Here is a 17,053-nt window from a genome sequence, read left to right as displayed (position 1 = left end):
GGATCATTCCAGAATTGCAGGACATTTTCTGCCCCTATATCAAATGTAACAGATCAAATATGCTTTTAAATGTTTTATTTCTTTTGGGCTATGATTTTGTTGTTGTCTTCCTTGCAATTGTTAAAAGGTTTAGTTCTATCACAGACATATTTGATATAGGATAAATTATTTGCAGAAGTTGTCTCTCGACGTAAAGGCAACCTTGTTACTAAAAACCTCTAGAGAAGGAGAAAAAATAGTGAGACACATGACTCAGCAGAACTGACGTCAAGCTAATTGCTCTGACCATAGGAAAATCCGCTCTTCTAGCTTTCATATTTTTCCACTGTTTCCAGCCGTAATTGTGAATGCAATGTATTTCAAATTATTACCATTATTTTAATTATTATTTACAGTATAAAATATGTTTTAATAAGATAAAGTAAATGAATTAAAAATGAATACATAGTTAACTGAACCAATCAATGAACCAAAAAGATGTCAGAAAAATAAATTCCAAGTAACGTTCGATTACATTAATAGTTTTCCTACCACTCTTTCGCAATTGTGAAGAAAGTTTGTTTGACTTATTTTTGCCAATTTTCACCGCCGTAACATTGACTTCTTGGTAACATAGTGTATAAAGTTTTTGTCAGCGAACAAGGCATGATCTCGCGCAAGATTGACTGGATTTTGTGAGTATTCGTATAACGAACACCTAGCCTAACTTAACCTTCAGTCCTTATTTCATCGTTGCCTTGTGCTCAATCTGGTTATGGTAAACAAAATCATTTATGGCAGCGGTTCTCAAACTTTTTACATCAAGTCCCATGTAAAAAATAAAATAAAAAAATACTCAGGTCTCCAAGCCGGTGTAACATTGTGCACAGTTCCAACATTGACACTGGGCTTAAAGATAGGAAAATAAAACTGCATTTAAAAAATTCCATTAAAATGTATTGGATATAAAAAGGTTGAATGAAAATTGTACCTAAATAAATGTTTAAAAACAAACCGTTCTTAAAAACACAACTGAACTGTACTTAAGAAATGTACTGAACTCGATTTAAAAAAAAAATAATTTCACATTATGCACAGTTTGAACATTTGTTTCAGTGATACATTTGCATACCACTAGAGGGAGCCTGCGCACTACGAGTGCTACTCGTACTACACTTTGTGAATCAATGATTTATTGCTTAGTCGATATGAGCTTTCATCTATTCTTCGAAAATACATTGGCAGATTGTACGAAAGGTTATTACTTCAAGCAAGTATTTGTTCAGTAAAAGGGCAGTGCCATTTTGGATTCATCTTCACAGCGATATTATTCACTGGCAATTTTTCAAAGCCACGAACTTCACTTGACCGCAAGTGTTAACATTTTCAAACGGTCTTTCCGACAACATCCCTCGGAAATCGTACTGTCTCTAAACTGGTGAGCTATTTTTAGAAAAGGCCCGCGAGGCTCCTCGTGGTCCTCCCGCTGATTTCGAGTCATAAAGCTAACATGCTTGTTTTTGACATTCGGGTCAGACTTACAGGTCTGCACTATACTGCCCCCGGGTGGCCGAGGCCCACACACACCAGAAGGAGGCGCGCAACGTCCATCGAATTGAAGCAAACAATTGAAGTCTTTACTTTGTATTGAATGACGTCATTACTGTAGAGTAGACCCCTGCTAGTCGCGGGGTTAGGGACCGTGTCATAAAATCTGCGAGTAATTGACGCTGTTGTAATTGCATTGACAAAACAACATGTTTTTTTAATCCCCCCCAAAATTATTGGATAAGCAGGGATAAACTACCAATACGAGTTTTTTTGGGGTTGCCCCCCCCCCCCCCCCCCAAAAAAAAGTGGACTTTTTTTTGTGGAAAAAAAAATCGTCGAAAAGCTGAATCCGCGCATATGCGGGGGTCCACCAACAAATCCCAGCACTGCATTTAGCACGAGAAAGCAAAGGATCTCCACGAGCAGTCCGGCTCCACTCTCGGCGTCCTCCCCGCGCGTCGAGCGCCGAACTCCGGCCCGGGATTTCGTCTCCGCCGCGACGCTCGAGTCCCAGCGGTAATAGAAGAGCCGATGTAATTTGACACTTCAACTTACTGCGCTCGGCCGGAGTCTATCCACTTCACTCGCCGCTGACGTCGAGCCCTCTTTCAAAACAAGAGGCGACAATTAGCGAGGACTTTCTCCGCTTCCCCCGCCGGTGAGTGTCCGCCAACTTAGCCGCCGCGCCGCGACGCTCGCTCGTCTCGGGGAGCTTTTTCGTCTTGTTTTGTCCTCCCCGCTTGTGTCCGACCTCCAACAATGGGAGACGGACCGGCACCGAGGAGGAAAAACCTCCGCTCGCGTGGCTCTCGCTGCCACCGGGATCCGACCAGCTCGCTGCCCGGCGAGGGGGGCATTTGCTCGGGTTAGCCGCGGTTGGGGCTCCCGGGCTGCGGGCTCCCGGGCTCCCGGGCTCCCGGCTCGGAGACTCGACCGGGAATAGCTCGCGTGCATCCGGCTTGATTCATTCACACGTCGCGGTGTGCAGGCTTTTTTGACTCCCATTTTTTGGGGGATTGATTTAGAAAAGCCTTTCGTCACGTTGTGTGCACGCTGCAGGATGACTGGAAAAGACTCAACAGTGGTCACTGCAGTGCACGGTTGGATTTCCACTGAAATGGAATGCTTCCCCCCAATTTGGCAGCAGCACATGCATGCATACAGTGCGGAGGTATTCTACACACGAGGGCTGCATTGCACTGATGTCTCTGTGCTTCATTCGAAGTCAATTATTATTATTATGATTTTTTTCTAATTCAATCGTGGTTCGGTGGCCAAGGTGTCCTTTTTTTTTTTTTTTTTTTGCACAGGAGCATGAACATGCACTGTTGGAGCAGTGAGTGCCTCCCAGACAGTGACACACATTTGCAGACATATTTGCCTTGTTTTTGTTGTTGTTGATGAGGTGATGGTGCAGCATCCAGAGCCGCCGCTGCTGTCGGTGTCCATCTCCATCTCCTGTAGGCTTGTTTACATTTGTGTCATGTCGCCCCAAAATCTCGCCCCCCCCCCCCCCCCTCCCAGGATGGCTGCTGATATCTGCACCTGGCCCCCTTCACTGGCAACAGTCAAACTTCCAGTGGCTTCATTATCATAATAAATGAGCATTTATGAGGCCCCGCTAGCAGGTTTTTGGGGGGATCCCGAATAAGCTCGCTCGCCCCCCGGGCCCGCCTGCCCTTCTTCCATTCAAGCGGAGCCAGTGGAAACGCACAAAAGGCACATTGAGGCGCAGGTTCTGCAACGCAGCACGTGCGACTATTTATGAACTGCTTGACTTCCTGCCCCGCCACTGGAAAGTGTCAGCGTGGAGAATTGGCAGCCTTCAAAACCCCCAAATGTTCTCAATTTACCTGCAGTCCTCACCATGGAAATAGCGGAATTTGTTTCGGGGCGTCAAACTCGTTTTCATCGCACGCCGCGTGGCAGTCATGATGTCGTTCGGAGGGTGTAATCTCTGACGCCACCGTTTTTGCTTTTAAGACACCTCAAAGTATAAAACACGACCGAGAAAGCGCTTTTGATGGCAAACCAATCATTGCTTTACTGAGGAAGGCGCCGTGGGCGACCCTGACTCACCGCATGGCTCGACTTGAACATCACGCCATTCGCCTTTCACTCCATAAACTGCGTCTTCATTCATTTCCCACATTCAAGTTTGCCATATACAAGGGAAAAGTCACCGTCGCGACACACACTTTCAAATTCCGTCGCGATCATGCATATTCTGTTCGAGCGTGAGGTGCCTTCACTCGTTAAAGTTCCAACGTGTTGGCATTTGCCTCCCTCATAATCGATGACATCCCCCCCCGGTCTTTATCTTCTACTCAAAAGCTGTGCAGATGTCAAATCCAAAGCGATGCAGTGGCGCCATCTACAGGGCGAGATCATCCTCCAGGCCCACCTGTTGGGAAATGTACTTGAGAAATATATTAATCAGTGGAAATAAATGGCTGGAAACCAGTTGACAAACATAAACGTCCATGGTAGCGAACCAGTTACGTAAACAACTATTGTTTCATTCATGTCACAAAAACACGTGTTGAAAGTTTGAAATTGTGGTACACATCATTTTTTGCCCAAAATGAAAAGGAACAAGTCAATTTAGCAAGAAACATGAAGTAGACGCACTTGAGTTGCTTTCGTGCGCTGCAAAAAAATGATGTGGCGGGCCCGATCTGGCTCCCACACCTTCAGTTTGACACCTGTGGTCTAAACTGCCACACGAGTGTAAAAAATAGGTTAAAAGCAGGGTACATTCCCGTTGGCTTGGCCGTACTGTCAGCACGGTCAGCGAAGGAGCCCAGGGTTTGAATCTCGCCTTAGGTCCTCCTGTGTGAACTCCGCGTGGGTGGGTTTTCTCCGCTGACTTCGGGTTCTTCCCGGCAAATCTGTCGCTGACATCAGCAGCGACCGAAGCGCACGGAAAGTCTCTCCCAGGGCTAACGCTACGCCACGATCAGCTCACCTGGCAATTCTGTGGATGCCATCTTATTCTTTCTCTTTGGCATGACGTCTGATTCCTGTCAGGCCGCTTGTTTTTGTGTGCGCGTCAACTGCTTTTGTTGCTGCACTACAGCGACATTGAAACCCATCAACTTTACATTTCTGCGGTGATCATTTATTGCTGGTGATAATAGCCAAAGAAAAAGCGAGACACGATGCAGGGCTGGGCCATTCATCGATATAATTGATTAATTCGTTTTTTGTTTTTTTTTGGGTGGGGGGAGGGGGGGGGGGGTCAGGCTGATTTAAAAGTAAACGGCAATAAAATTTGAGAAGATAATATATTTTAAATTATATAAAAATCTGAAAAAGCAAAACTTGATTTCAACAATATCATTTGCCTTTTGATGATTAAATTGGAAATTGGATTTTTGCAGAAAGAACATCTAAGATTTTATTTTAAAGCCATATTGCCCATTTGCGGTAACGTCCCCACAAAAAAAAGCAAAAGAAAAAGCAAACACGATGCTCACTGAGTTTTTTTTTGGGGGGGGGGGGGGCATATTTTCCCCATATAATCGTTTTGGGTCTTACATCGTCATTTTTATTGATTTCATCCTGGGAATCTCCTCTTGCGTTCCTTGTTTTAAAAAAGGGACCAAAAATCCTCCGTGTGTCTGCGGTCTGAGCTCATAGGAGGTTTGTGAAGGTTCACGTCTCCTGGGATGGATCACGCGGTCGGAAGGAAGACGCCGTCTGGAGCAGCCCCCCCCCCCCCCCCCCCCCCCAAAAAAAAAACAAAACAAAAAAACTCATATGAAGTGAAGTTCTTCATTGAGGACATTCTGCCTTCCAGAATCGGCTGATTCAATTCTGTACTTGATGATATTTAGCTGCAAAAAGGTGCCTGAAGATGTTGCCTTCAGGTGCCAAGCCGAGCTTGCGGGAAATCTAACGAGCGCCACTGACCCGTTTGCCGGAGTGTTATTCTCATCATAGATTGATTGGGTGTGTATCATGTGTGAAAACAAAGCGATTAATTACAGTTAAAAATCTTATTACTATGACGAAGGGCCGTTAGCTAAATATTGGCAGTGAAGTGGTGACATTTAAAAGTAACTTTGATGCATCTTTTTCACACATTGTAGACATGTGAGCCACGGATATAGTTATTTGCTTAATCATTTTTAAGCGCTCGATGATAAGTGGTCGTTGTGAGGCATTATTTGGACACGTTTGAGACCGTTCAACTGCAGTCTTCAGTGGGATTTAAGGATAAAGTGAAAGATTTGGTTGTCGTCAAGTCAGTGAAGATCAAGAACAGATTTGGGCTCGACTCCAGTGGATGAATCGTCGTCGTTGTGATTGTGGTCAAGTCAAGCGAGTTTCGGCTAGCGGCGAGAAAGTAAGTCACTCAAGTTCAAAGTGGCCGTTTTCAGACATTTTGGATAACATTTTGGACCATACAAATTCCAGATTTGTACTCTCAGCTGTTCCACGGAGCCTTCTAATTCGCCGACGTCGGCAGCACACGGTTGCAAGTTCTCTGTAAATTGGCCGAAAGGAAGACGAGATGCCAAAAAAAGTTCGTCGAATTCAAGCTTTAAATGCCGATGCGGGGTAGTAAAGTTACCGAGTTGCCAGACCGTTTCAACCCCGAGGGGCAGTCCGCTTCTTCCTTGACAATCACACCATGTTTTTGTGGTTCAATAAAAAAATAAGACGGTACAGTACATTGCAGGGGGAGCCTCGAAACCCGATACAGGGTCACAGTTTTTCCATTGCGGTTAACCTTAATTCATAGGTAAAGTCAATTATTAGTGATTAAAGGGTGGAAAATAAGACTCACTCTCGTTAAAATGAGTAATTATGAGGCATTTTTGACACGTTTTAGATCATTCAATGATTTTGTTATCAAGCGATAAAAAGTGACCACAGTATAAGTTCAAGACGCATTGTTGCGTTTACTCTTGGGAAATATTACTCTTTTGCCTTTGTACCTCCCCTAAAATGCTAGTACTTGGCGCGATCCATCAAACAGGTGTTTGTAAACGTTCCCCGTCAACTTGAAGTGAGTGTGTGTAATTTTTCCCTCCGAGCTTCCGTGTTATCGTCAAGACTCTTCAAGATTTCACGGGGAAAATGTCAGCGTCTGAATAAATCCATACAGTCGGAGGGGAAAGTGTGTCTTCTTTGCCGCTGATTTATCTCCTGACAGCAGGGGATACATCTTGCATGTGTGAGTACATGTCGGGCATGTGTGCACTTTTGCGGTGATTTGTGGCCCCCCCGCCCCCTCCGCTGAGGGTTTTTACAACGGAGGAACGCTGTCGTCTTGACTGTTGACTGTTAATATGAGGCTTCTATTTTGAAAACACGACTCAGGGAAGGAGAATCTGCGGCGGGTGGGGTGCCGGGAATGTCGCCAGACCGCACAATCGTCTAATCACGTTACTGTGCAACCGCTCGGTTTATATTTTGGGTTACATCGGTGATAGCAGTTTTTGTTTTTGTACTGTAACTGTACTGTAACACAGTTCCGGTTTGTCTTGGCTTCTGCATTTTGCTTTAAAAAAAAGAAAAAAAGGCGCCTCATCTGAATGAATATAAAATACAGTGACCTTTTAATTCATTCCGTGACCAAGCTTGTTACAATTTGTTTCCCCCATTGAAATGAATTGAAAGATGAAATATGTCAAATTAACTCATTCATTCATTCATTCATTCATTCGTTCTCAATATCGCTTATCCTGTTCAGGGGCGCGGGGTAAAATAACATTGTCATATAAAAACATGACTCAAAAGTTGTGCAAAACTGCCCTCAAAGGTTTGACTTTTCACAGGATGTGCTACATGGATGTTTGCTGAGCAGCCCGGGAGGCTTATTGCCTTGAGATGTTCATAAAGGCTTGCATTGTGAAATTCGCCATGCTGTCTGCTGAATCATTCACACGCAGCTTCGGATGAACGATTCCAGGAAACGGATGGCCAAGTAATGTGTTGTGTTTTTGTTTGTAAAAAGCCAGAACGGGGGACAAAATGGAAGTGGGGAAAAGTAGAATGTACGAAAACCGAGGTTCTACCGTATATATTGGAGTGGTACGGCTTAGCCGCGGCTAGCGGGATCTCGCTCGATACCCAGAAATGCCACTTTTGTTGGGGAAAGATCATGTGATCCATTTTGATGAGCCATTATGTCATTATGACATTGCTTCATCCATCATCTGTTATTCAAATGTCAAAACTCCCGAAAACTAGAGGCAGAACGCCCTGCACGCTGCGCTCGGTCGCGTCGCTCGATGTGCGGCGGGCTTTACCCAAATCGGACATGGCCACATTTGTTGCTTTTGACACTTGTGCGTATTAGCATTGGATTTGAACGCGGTGCTCTTCACCTAATCCCGCTGTTGACTCGCGCGCGCTAAACCCCGAGTGTGTTATTTTTTCTCTTTTTGAGGGAGCCCCTTTTGCCGCATAATCTCACGTAATCTAATCTATCCCCCGGCTATAATAGAGCGGCGATGATGTGACTCTATAGACGGGGAGCTTTAGCGCAGATCCATACCAAACAGACTAGCGTGCCGCTCGCCCCTCCGGCAAAGCTCTTGTGAAAATGCAAGTGACCCCCGCGCCCCCTTGTTAGCGCCGACAATGGAGCCGCCTGCTCGTACAGCTGCAGCCGCGCTGGCGGCCGACACAAAACACACACTCTTGTGATTAATAGTTGTAAACAGTGTTGCCGTGCCGCTAGTTCGCGGGTCCGGCCGGTATTTAAAGTTATGTCACTCGCAGGGTTTGTTTTCAAGTGCATAAAGTATCCGACGGGGTGGAGGGAGCTAACGTGCGGATGCGATCTTGACTGGTTAACCTAAGTCGCAACACGAGACGTACTTGTTCCCACTTCTTAAATGCGATACGATCAGTAGCGCCCTTTGGACTTTTTGGGGAAAAAAGTTCTCTCGCCAACAGTTTAGTTGAGATCGAATCAAGCACCCACATAACGACCACTTCTTTCGGCAGCTGACTTAGTAGAGACCGAATCAACGGCCTTAACGACCGCCGCTTCCTCGGCCGACAAACTAATCGATACCTGGTCCTTACGGACGCACTTCTTTAGCCAGCAAACTCGTTGAGACAAACTTTGTCAGTTTTAAAGTGAGACGAGACCTGAATGTTTTTTTTTTTTTTGGTCATACTTTCCGCTTTGTCATGCAGACAAACAAACGTTTTCGTGCCGAGTTGTGCGTCGGCAGCGTCCGGCCTCTATTTTGGAGCCGTCCGCCGCATAATACGCAATTCATTTGTTAGTCATCCACACCGCAGACGGGCGGAGAAAAGCGAGGAGGTCGAGGACGCGTCCTGAGGCTTGATTGATGGACGGGGGCGAACGTGGTCGCTGATGAAATCGTGTCCGGGTCAAGACGTCCAAAACAAAAGTGGGGGTGTCTCATTCCTCCCCAGTGTCTGTTTGTGTGTCAGTTGTGAGGTTGGAATGTGAAACCTAATCAGTGCTGGCTGGAGGGAGCATAAAAAAGGGCGGCGGTGTGTTTGGGGGTTCGATTGGAGAATGACCCTTCGGAGTCGCCACTTGTGGTAGTTTATGACTCTTTAGTGGTGGGGGCAGGGCACCCATAATACGTCCCCGCTCCCCCCCCCCCCCCCCCCCCAAAAAAAAAGGTTCTGACTTTACGTGAAGAGAAAGAAGACGAGGCGACGTGGGAGTCCGCTTGATGCAGCATGAATATTTAATGCTTGCATTTTAACCAGAGTCATAAAATCCGAGCGGAATGCGTGAGGGAAGCGAGAAGCGAAGTCTTCGTCACGCTTGAGAGCCGCAATCAAATATGTGGATTGTGTCTGGCTATCACAATTTGATTGTCTTTTTTTTTTTTTTTCCCCCTCAACCATATTACCACTTCTTTAGCTAGCGGACTCGAGAGTGAATTACCGCCGCCAGACTTAGTTGAGACTGACTCAACAGGCATTAGTTTCTTTTTCTTTCTTTCTTCTTTCTCCTCCGTCTGCTTCAGCCAGCAGACTATTTGAGACTGAACCAAGAGCTGTTACAACCGCCTCCCTTTTAGCCAGCAAATAATTTGTGCTTAAATCGACCGGCGTTACAAGCAATCCTTCTTTCGCCTCCGGTTAGTTGTGACTTAATCAACAGCCCTCTTCTTTAGCCACTCGACTATTTCAGACCCAATCGACAGCCGTTCCAAGACGCTTCCATAGAATCGGAGATTGAATGAAAAGCCCGTTGCGACGACGACTTCTTTAACAAGCAAACTTGCATAGAGTCCAACAAACGCCCTCGCAAACGGTACTTCTTCAGCCAGCAGACTAGCGGAGACCAAATCAACAGCCGTTAAGACGGCTGACTAGGTTCGACCGAACAGGCATCGCGACCACCTCCACCTTAGCCAGCAAACCAAATGTTTGTAAGTTTATTCGTAAACAATCATTAAGACGGCAACTTAACGATTGTTTACAACCATCCTGAAGGATCTTGGGTCCCAAGCATCCCCTTGTCCTCCTCCTCCTTCTGCTTTAGTCATGTTGCGCATTTTTTAAATTCTGTCCCAGCCTCCGCCGAGGCAGCCTTGTAGCAGACAGACACCGAGACGATTGTTAAGATTGATAATCTTTTTTGGAGCGCAGCGAGGTTGTTTCGGCGGCTCCGCTGCTTTTTATTCAATTGAGTTAAACGCACTCAAGAATGGCAATCAGCCCCAGCTTTGTTATGTTTAATAACGCCTTGTAAAAGGTCAACGTCGCAGACCGTTCCGCATCGTGGCGACCGTTTGGGTGCGCGATCCTTGCTTGTCCTCCGAGCTTGTGCCTGGCAGGTTGCGATCCCTGCGGCGGCCCCGAAGGGAAAGACAATGCAAGCTTTACAACCCCCAACGAGAGGTCCAAAGTGCAGTTGTCCGCACGGGGGCTGCTCCTTTATCCATTCAGCCAGAAAACTGGTTGAGACTGAATCGACAGGTTACAAGCACTTCTTCCTTTCATCAGCTGACTAGCTGAGACTAGTCAGCTGAATCACAAGCACTACTAATTTACCCAGCAGACTAGTTGAGGCAGAATCAACAACTGTTACAAGCACTTCTCTCCTTACCCATCAAACAAGTTGCTTGACGAAGATGTATGTATATATATATATATATATATATATATATATATAAATGTGATGATCGATCGGTTGTTGCTCCTCTAGTGCAAACTATATTGACCTTAGATTTAAGGACTTATTTTGCTTTACTTGCATGCATGTTTCCGGTACGTGGTGGGTTTACCTTGCGCCACCGTTAGTTATTCGATTATAGCCTCGTGAAACGGTCCAGATTCTATAAACCCTGTCAATGACGTCGATCAAAGTATCAGTCTTTACTTGCTAACTGCTGTCTTTGCGGATGAATCGCCACCTTTGCTTCACACAGGCATTCAAAGCGTTTGTCAGCGGCAAATACCTCTTCCGCCCCCAAATTGTTTGAGGCGTCGGGAGGATTGCGTGTGCCGTGCGCTCACAAGAGCGGAGTCGCTCGCAAAACTGTCGGCAGCGCGTTCGTTGCGTCTCCTTTGGGAGGCAACACTCGCAAAATGATGTCTCAAGGTGCGTGCGTTGAGCTTGAGATGTGACTCTGGGTGGGTAAATATTTTGAGAGCAAACATTTTGATACCAGCAGGGATTACCATAGAGGGGGAAACGCACTCTGTCTTCTATGAATTTAAATGTCAGCATCTTGCGAGGCAGAATGCAGTGCAGTTTCTGATTTTAAGACCAGCCTGTTAAAGAAAGTAGTGGCAACTTGAATTCCGCAGAGGAAATCCGATCCCTGTGAAGTCGCTCACCGACATTTGGTCTTTTGTTTTGAAGAGACGGCAGCGTTTGTTGCCACCCCCGAACAAACTCACAAATTTGCTCTGCTGCTACACCTTGTTGGCTTTGTGGAAGGCACGGGCCAAAGGTGGATGTTCAACATGTCAAAGCGTGCTATGCCTCATTTACTCGCTCACTCGATATTCATGAGCCCGATACGGGTGGCAGGCTTCAGCCGGCCGCGCGCAGGAAAAAAACATCTTGCTTCTCAAATGTTTTGCAACAAGTACCACCTAAAAAAAAAAAAAACCCACCATGACCAGCATTTAGTACAGTACAGCAGGTCGTAGGCCCACGTTTTCTTCAAAAAACGAGACAGAGGGTGCTGTGGATGTTTCTATTGGTTCGGTGCAATCCAACCGTTCGCTGCCACCGACGAATATATTTGTCAAATCGGTTTTTCAGCGCGTGGGCATGGAAGAAGGTCTCCCCCAGCTTGTCTGTGAATATCAAGTTTGTAAACTGCCGCAATGACCGACAGAACCCTGTAGATGGCGACGTTGCATCGCTTTGGATTTGAGATCAGCACAGCTTTTGAGTTGAAAAGCTAAAGATTAGGTGGCGAATCTCCGCTCGTCACATCGATTATGAGAGCGAAATCTCAACACGTTGGAAGTCGGACCAGTTTAGGCACCTCACACTCGAAGAGAGTCTGTACATGTACGGCACTATAAACAGAGTATTTGTCGCGGTAGGTAGGTAGGTGAACGTGTGTAGGTTGCGATCGTGAGGAAAACACGACGCAGTTCATGGAGCGACTGGCAAATGACGTTCTGGCAAAAGCCGCTGACGTTCAACTCGAACCGTGCGGTGAGTCAGCGTCGCTCAGGGCGCGTTTCTTAGTTGTGTATCTGTAAATAAAGGATTATTTTTGCCACGAAAAGTCATTTCTCAGTCTTGTTTCTGTTCTTTTACGGTTTGAGGTGTCCCAAAAGCAAAAAAATACTAGCGTCACAGTCATTGTTCTGCTCGACGTGTCAGTGTTTTTGGTGAAAACAACCCATGTTCTACTGCTGATTACTAAAGAACACAAAGAGGTAGAAACAAACTTTTTTTTGGGTAGTTTTGGTGCTTCGATAATTCTAGAACCCAATATTGTGTGGGTCTTGAAGGATCAGTCCAAAAGCTCTAAAGCGGCTGGCAATATGGGGAACGGCGCAGTGAATTGAAGCAGTTAATTGTCGCCACATTCACAACTCCTGCACTTTGTTAGCTTATAGAAATCCAGTCCAGTCCAGGTAATGTTTTTCATTTTTGGTGAAACATGCTGTTGGCCAGGACCCCTCGTAAATGCGACCTTGGTTATAACTGGTCTTTTACCTGGATTAAAAAAAAGATTAAATAGTTATATTCAGTCTAATATTATATATAACATTATATTCTTACACACAATTTGACCTCCGCTAGAATCTCCTGCCTCTCGGACGCTCGTTCATGCGTTTCGTCTCCAAACGGCCTCACTGGCCCCGCGAAGTCGTCGCCTGCTCAGCCTTCGTCTAGAAACGACGGCCGTGATGTTGTCGTGCCTCCGATGTACCGTACTTACTCGGTGCTTAATTTATTCAAGATTTGGTTCTGAGGTGGGAAAAAAATCATTTTCTGTCTACGTTTCTCCATCGATTAGTATCGACTTGTTAGCTAGCTCACGTAATCCCTCATTTTGGTGTCCCAAAGCCGACGTGAAAGCTGGGGAAGAATTGCGTTAGTGGCATTGCCAGCGCACGGTGGCAAACTCAAACATTTCCTGTCGGGGTCCAGAGGAAGTGTTTCCCCCCCCCCCCCCCCCCGTTTTACCTCTTAAAAAGACACTGGGGCGGGGGGGTTGACCTTGCGAGTAATTGTGAAAACCATAGCGCACCGGTGGCGCTTCATGTACGCACCTGTGGTTTGTAAAGAATGTTTTTTTTTCCCAGACAAAATGAGGAATTTGCTGCCGCTTGGAAAGCTCTCCCCTGCGGTGCGCAGATGACACGGTCTGCTGTGCTGCTGCTGGTTAGCATTCAAAGGAGGGGGGAGCCTGAGGGTATTAACGGAAAAGTTGGAGGGCTTCACACATTCACACACTGATGGTGCACAATTACGACAAAAGTATTGGAGTATCTGGAAAAGCATTTCTGTAGAAATAGCCGGGTGGGCCCGCGAATGTTTTCTTCTTCTCCTGTTGAAATTTTGTGCATTTGTAACTAACAGCACTTGAGATCCCAAGCGGGGTCAAAAAGGGCATCTCTGCTCTGGCTTCAATTTTGATCAAGTTATGACATCTTTTCTGCATTGTTCATAGTCGGTCTTGTGCTGTCGTGTCCGTAGATATTTTGTGTGTCTGTAGCACACCGGTCCGTTTGAATGGCTTCCCGTTCATATTTGGTGCGTTTGCGACGACAGTAGTTGAGGTCTCGACGTGGAACAACAATTTGATCTCTGGCCTTCCCCGGTGAAGTTCTGACATCTTTTCTGTAGGAGACGTAGTCAGTTGTGCCCGCAGATCCAGTTTTGTGCATTGAACACTTTTTATTGGCATCCCAATCCATTTTAGTGTGCCTGAAGCAACACGTGGACCATAAAAGATATTTCTGACATCTTTTCTCATCGTCGTTTAGATATTATTTAGTACTTAGAACACAGGTCAGAGTTTTGTTAGCATTAGATTGAAATGAAAATATTGATTTTTAAAGTGATGACGTCTTTTGCTGTCGTTTTTTATTTCTTTATTGTTGCATTTCTTTCTGTCTGACACGGTTTCAGTTGACTTTCCCGCAGCCTTCGCCGACGCTGAGCTGTACTGTCCCGTTTAGAGTTTCTACAATTTGGTTGCCTCGTTTAGCGCCACGAAAGGGTCGGCGACAAACAACAAATGGGTTTTACTGAACAGAGCGGTACAGATTGCTTGGATCCTTGTTTCTGGTGTTGTTTTCGCCGGTCCAAGTCCCAATTGGCACGGCACGGTTTCTCAATGGAAAGCGGATGAATGATTGATACGCGCGGCTGCTTTCTGTTCCGGATCGCCCGGACGTTAATAATGAACGGGACTTGGAGCGTTTTAGTGTCAGATGGAAACACGAGATTTCATTACTGTCTTTTTATATATATATATATATATATATATATATATATATATATATATATTTTTCCCCTCATTAGTTTCCCCCAAGCCCCCTAAAAATAGATCCTCTGTCCAAGTGTCATCTTGATGCCACTTGAGTTGCAAAGGGGGGGGGGGGGGGAAATTTCCAGTAGATTTTGCAAAAGTTTCCATGGGAGATTTTGGAGAAGGCGTTCGACCGTGTGCTTCGGGGGGTCGTGTGGGGCGTGCTTCGGGAGCATGGACTCGTTTCCGGTGAGGGTTGGACTCCGCCAAGGCTGCCCTTTGTCACCGATTCTGTTCAGAACTTTTATGGACAGAATTTCTAGGCGCAGCCGAGGCGTTAGAGGGGGTCCGGTTTGGTGGCCTCGGTATTGCATCTCTGCTTTTTACAGATGATGTGGTTCTGTTGGCTTCATCAGGCCGTGATCTCCAACTCTCACTGGAGCGGTTCGCAGCAGAGTGTGAAGCGGCTGGAATGAGAATCGGCACCTCCAAATCTGAGACCGTGGTCCTCAGTCGGAAAAGGTTGGAGTGCCCGCTCCGGGTCGGGGATGAGATCCTCCCCCAAGTGCAGGAGTTCAAGTATCTTGGGGTCTTGATCACGAGTGAGGAACGGGAGATCGACAGGCGGATCGGTCCAGCGTCTGCAGTGATGCGGACTTTGTACACGCCGTAGAGACTACGTCTTTCGGCTGGCCCGGGAACGCCTCGGGATCTCCCCGGAAGAGCTGGATGAAGTGGCTGGGGAGAGGGAAGTCTGGGCTTCTGCCCCCGCGACCCGACCTCGGATAAGCGCTAGAAAATGGATGGATGGATGGATTTTGGAAATTCAAAGTCAAGCATAAAACAATCCATCCATTTTCTGAACTTACCTTTGTGGCAGACACACTTCTTTCTGTGCTGAAGCCTTACAGCAATCCAGTTTCAACAAACAAGCTTATTCCAATATATTTAACTTCTTTTCACTCATTATTGTCATAGGAGCATTCAGACTTTTCAGAAAAGGAACGAAAATGCTCCCCAGTCTCCTTCAAACAAGGTCTCGATTTGAGACAACCATCTTCCCTATTGGGAGCCAACTTTCAATGTTGTACATTTCTGCTTTACTTGCATTTATTCCCATCAGTTTAACCTTAGGTGCCACATTTGCGGTGTGGACGTTGGATCTCGAAAGCTTTCATGCTGTTCTTCCCTCGTTTGTGGCCGTTAATGAGCGTAAGACCGTGTTGCTGTACGGGCTCCGCGGTCGGCTTTCCCGACGGACGAGCGTCCCGGCCTGCGGCGAACCTCGCGTCACGCGAGCCGTCCCCCGTGAAGGCGAGTCGCGAGTGCCGCAATTAAGGCTAATGGCGGCGGCCGGCGATGAGCGCAGTTAGCTCGATTCGTGACTCGAGCGGGCCGTTTGTTTTTTTGCCCTAAATATCTTATATTTATTCTTGTTTGCAATGTATTATTATTTTATTTTTTTACTTTACTGTACCGAATGTGAACCGAACTGTGACCCTGAAATCAAGATATGTGATGCAGAAGACGCCCTCTCAGTTCGGTCTACAGTGGACCCCCGCATGCTCGCAGTTTGGAACCCACGGATTCACCTATCTGCAATTTTTGGTCTTTTTTTGAATTTTTTCCAATTTTTTTTTTCAGGGGAGCCAACCCCGAAAACACTTATTGGTGGTGCATCAGCACTTATTAAAAAATGTTTTGGGTTTAAAAAAAAAAAAAAAAAAAAAAAAGAAAGAAAGAAATAATAATAATTATAATATATATAAAATGGGTGTTTTGGGATTTTCGCTATTCATGGTCCGGCCTGGTCCCTCGCCAATAGCCGCTGTGTTCATTTGAAAATAATTCAGACTGTTTCAACTGAAACTGTTGCACTTGTCTGCACCGTTCATTTCGTAAAGGGAAGACAAACCCTTTCCTAAAAACGAAACGAACAAATAACTCTGCTAAGTCGACTTCAAAAATGGGTCGCCATTATTATTCGATTACTTGATCAATAATTAATCGCAGAAAACATATTGGATAGTAACAGCACTACTGCTAGCAGTTTGCAGTTGTCATTAAATGTGTTCCTGTTTACACCGATCTTTCCTTTTAATTTTTAAATTAGTTTTATTTCTCCCTTCCCGCACAGTACCCGAACCTTAAAACCAATTAACCGCCTGTGATTAGCCAGGATGTTAAAGTGGTCCTCTGCAAGTTCAGCAGATTTTTTGGGGAGATCACTGCTGGCCACCACGGAAGCACTTCTTTCTCCGCCTCGAGTGTTTCTGTTTAATGCGTTGTAATGGTGGACTATTATTTACAGCGCGGCTGAACAAAGAGAAGCGAGGAACCGACGGGAATAATCCACTCTGGCCGTCATTAGGCGTGCAGACTGAGGAGCTGGCGGGAGAAGGCTCCTCGCGGTGCCTCTGGAGTCGAGCGCCTAATGGAAATGGGACTCATTAAGACACCTTCCACTCCGCCGCTGCCGAGATCAGGAGAAAGTGCTAATTGATTGTCGTTAGTGCCCCGACGCGATGAGATGCTTCGGCTGATTTCGAGTTCGTTACGGGCGCCTTTTGTTCTCTTCCGCTTGTGCTACGTTTACAGTCTTTTCCTGCTGG

At 46.1% G+C, this 17,053-nt stretch overlaps 1 protein-coding gene across 2 annotated transcripts in view; it reads left to right on the top strand.

The window, feature by feature from the left end:
• Positions 1 to 2,025: 2,025 nt before the first annotated feature.
• The window catches only part of LOC133469721 (zinc finger MIZ domain-containing protein 1-like), a 79,852-nt gene continuing 64,824 nt past the window's right edge, over positions 2,026 to 17,053 (top strand). The window contains exon 1 of one of the 2 annotated variants that reach the window (XM_061757126.1): positions 2,026 to 2,188. The gene's annotated coding sequence lies outside the window, so the exon portion shown is untranslated. The remainder of the gene's footprint in view (positions 2,189 to 17,053) is intronic. The other variant, XM_061757127.1, reaches the window with a different exon arrangement.

This window comes from Phyllopteryx taeniolatus, chromosome 19, assembly GCF_024500385.1.
Source record: "Phyllopteryx taeniolatus isolate TA_2022b chromosome 19, UOR_Ptae_1.2, whole genome shotgun sequence".
In the NCBI taxonomy this organism is placed as follows: domain Eukaryota; kingdom Metazoa; phylum Chordata; class Actinopteri; order Syngnathiformes; family Syngnathidae; genus Phyllopteryx; species Phyllopteryx taeniolatus.
This window is presented reverse-complemented; position numbering and strand designations above follow the sequence as displayed.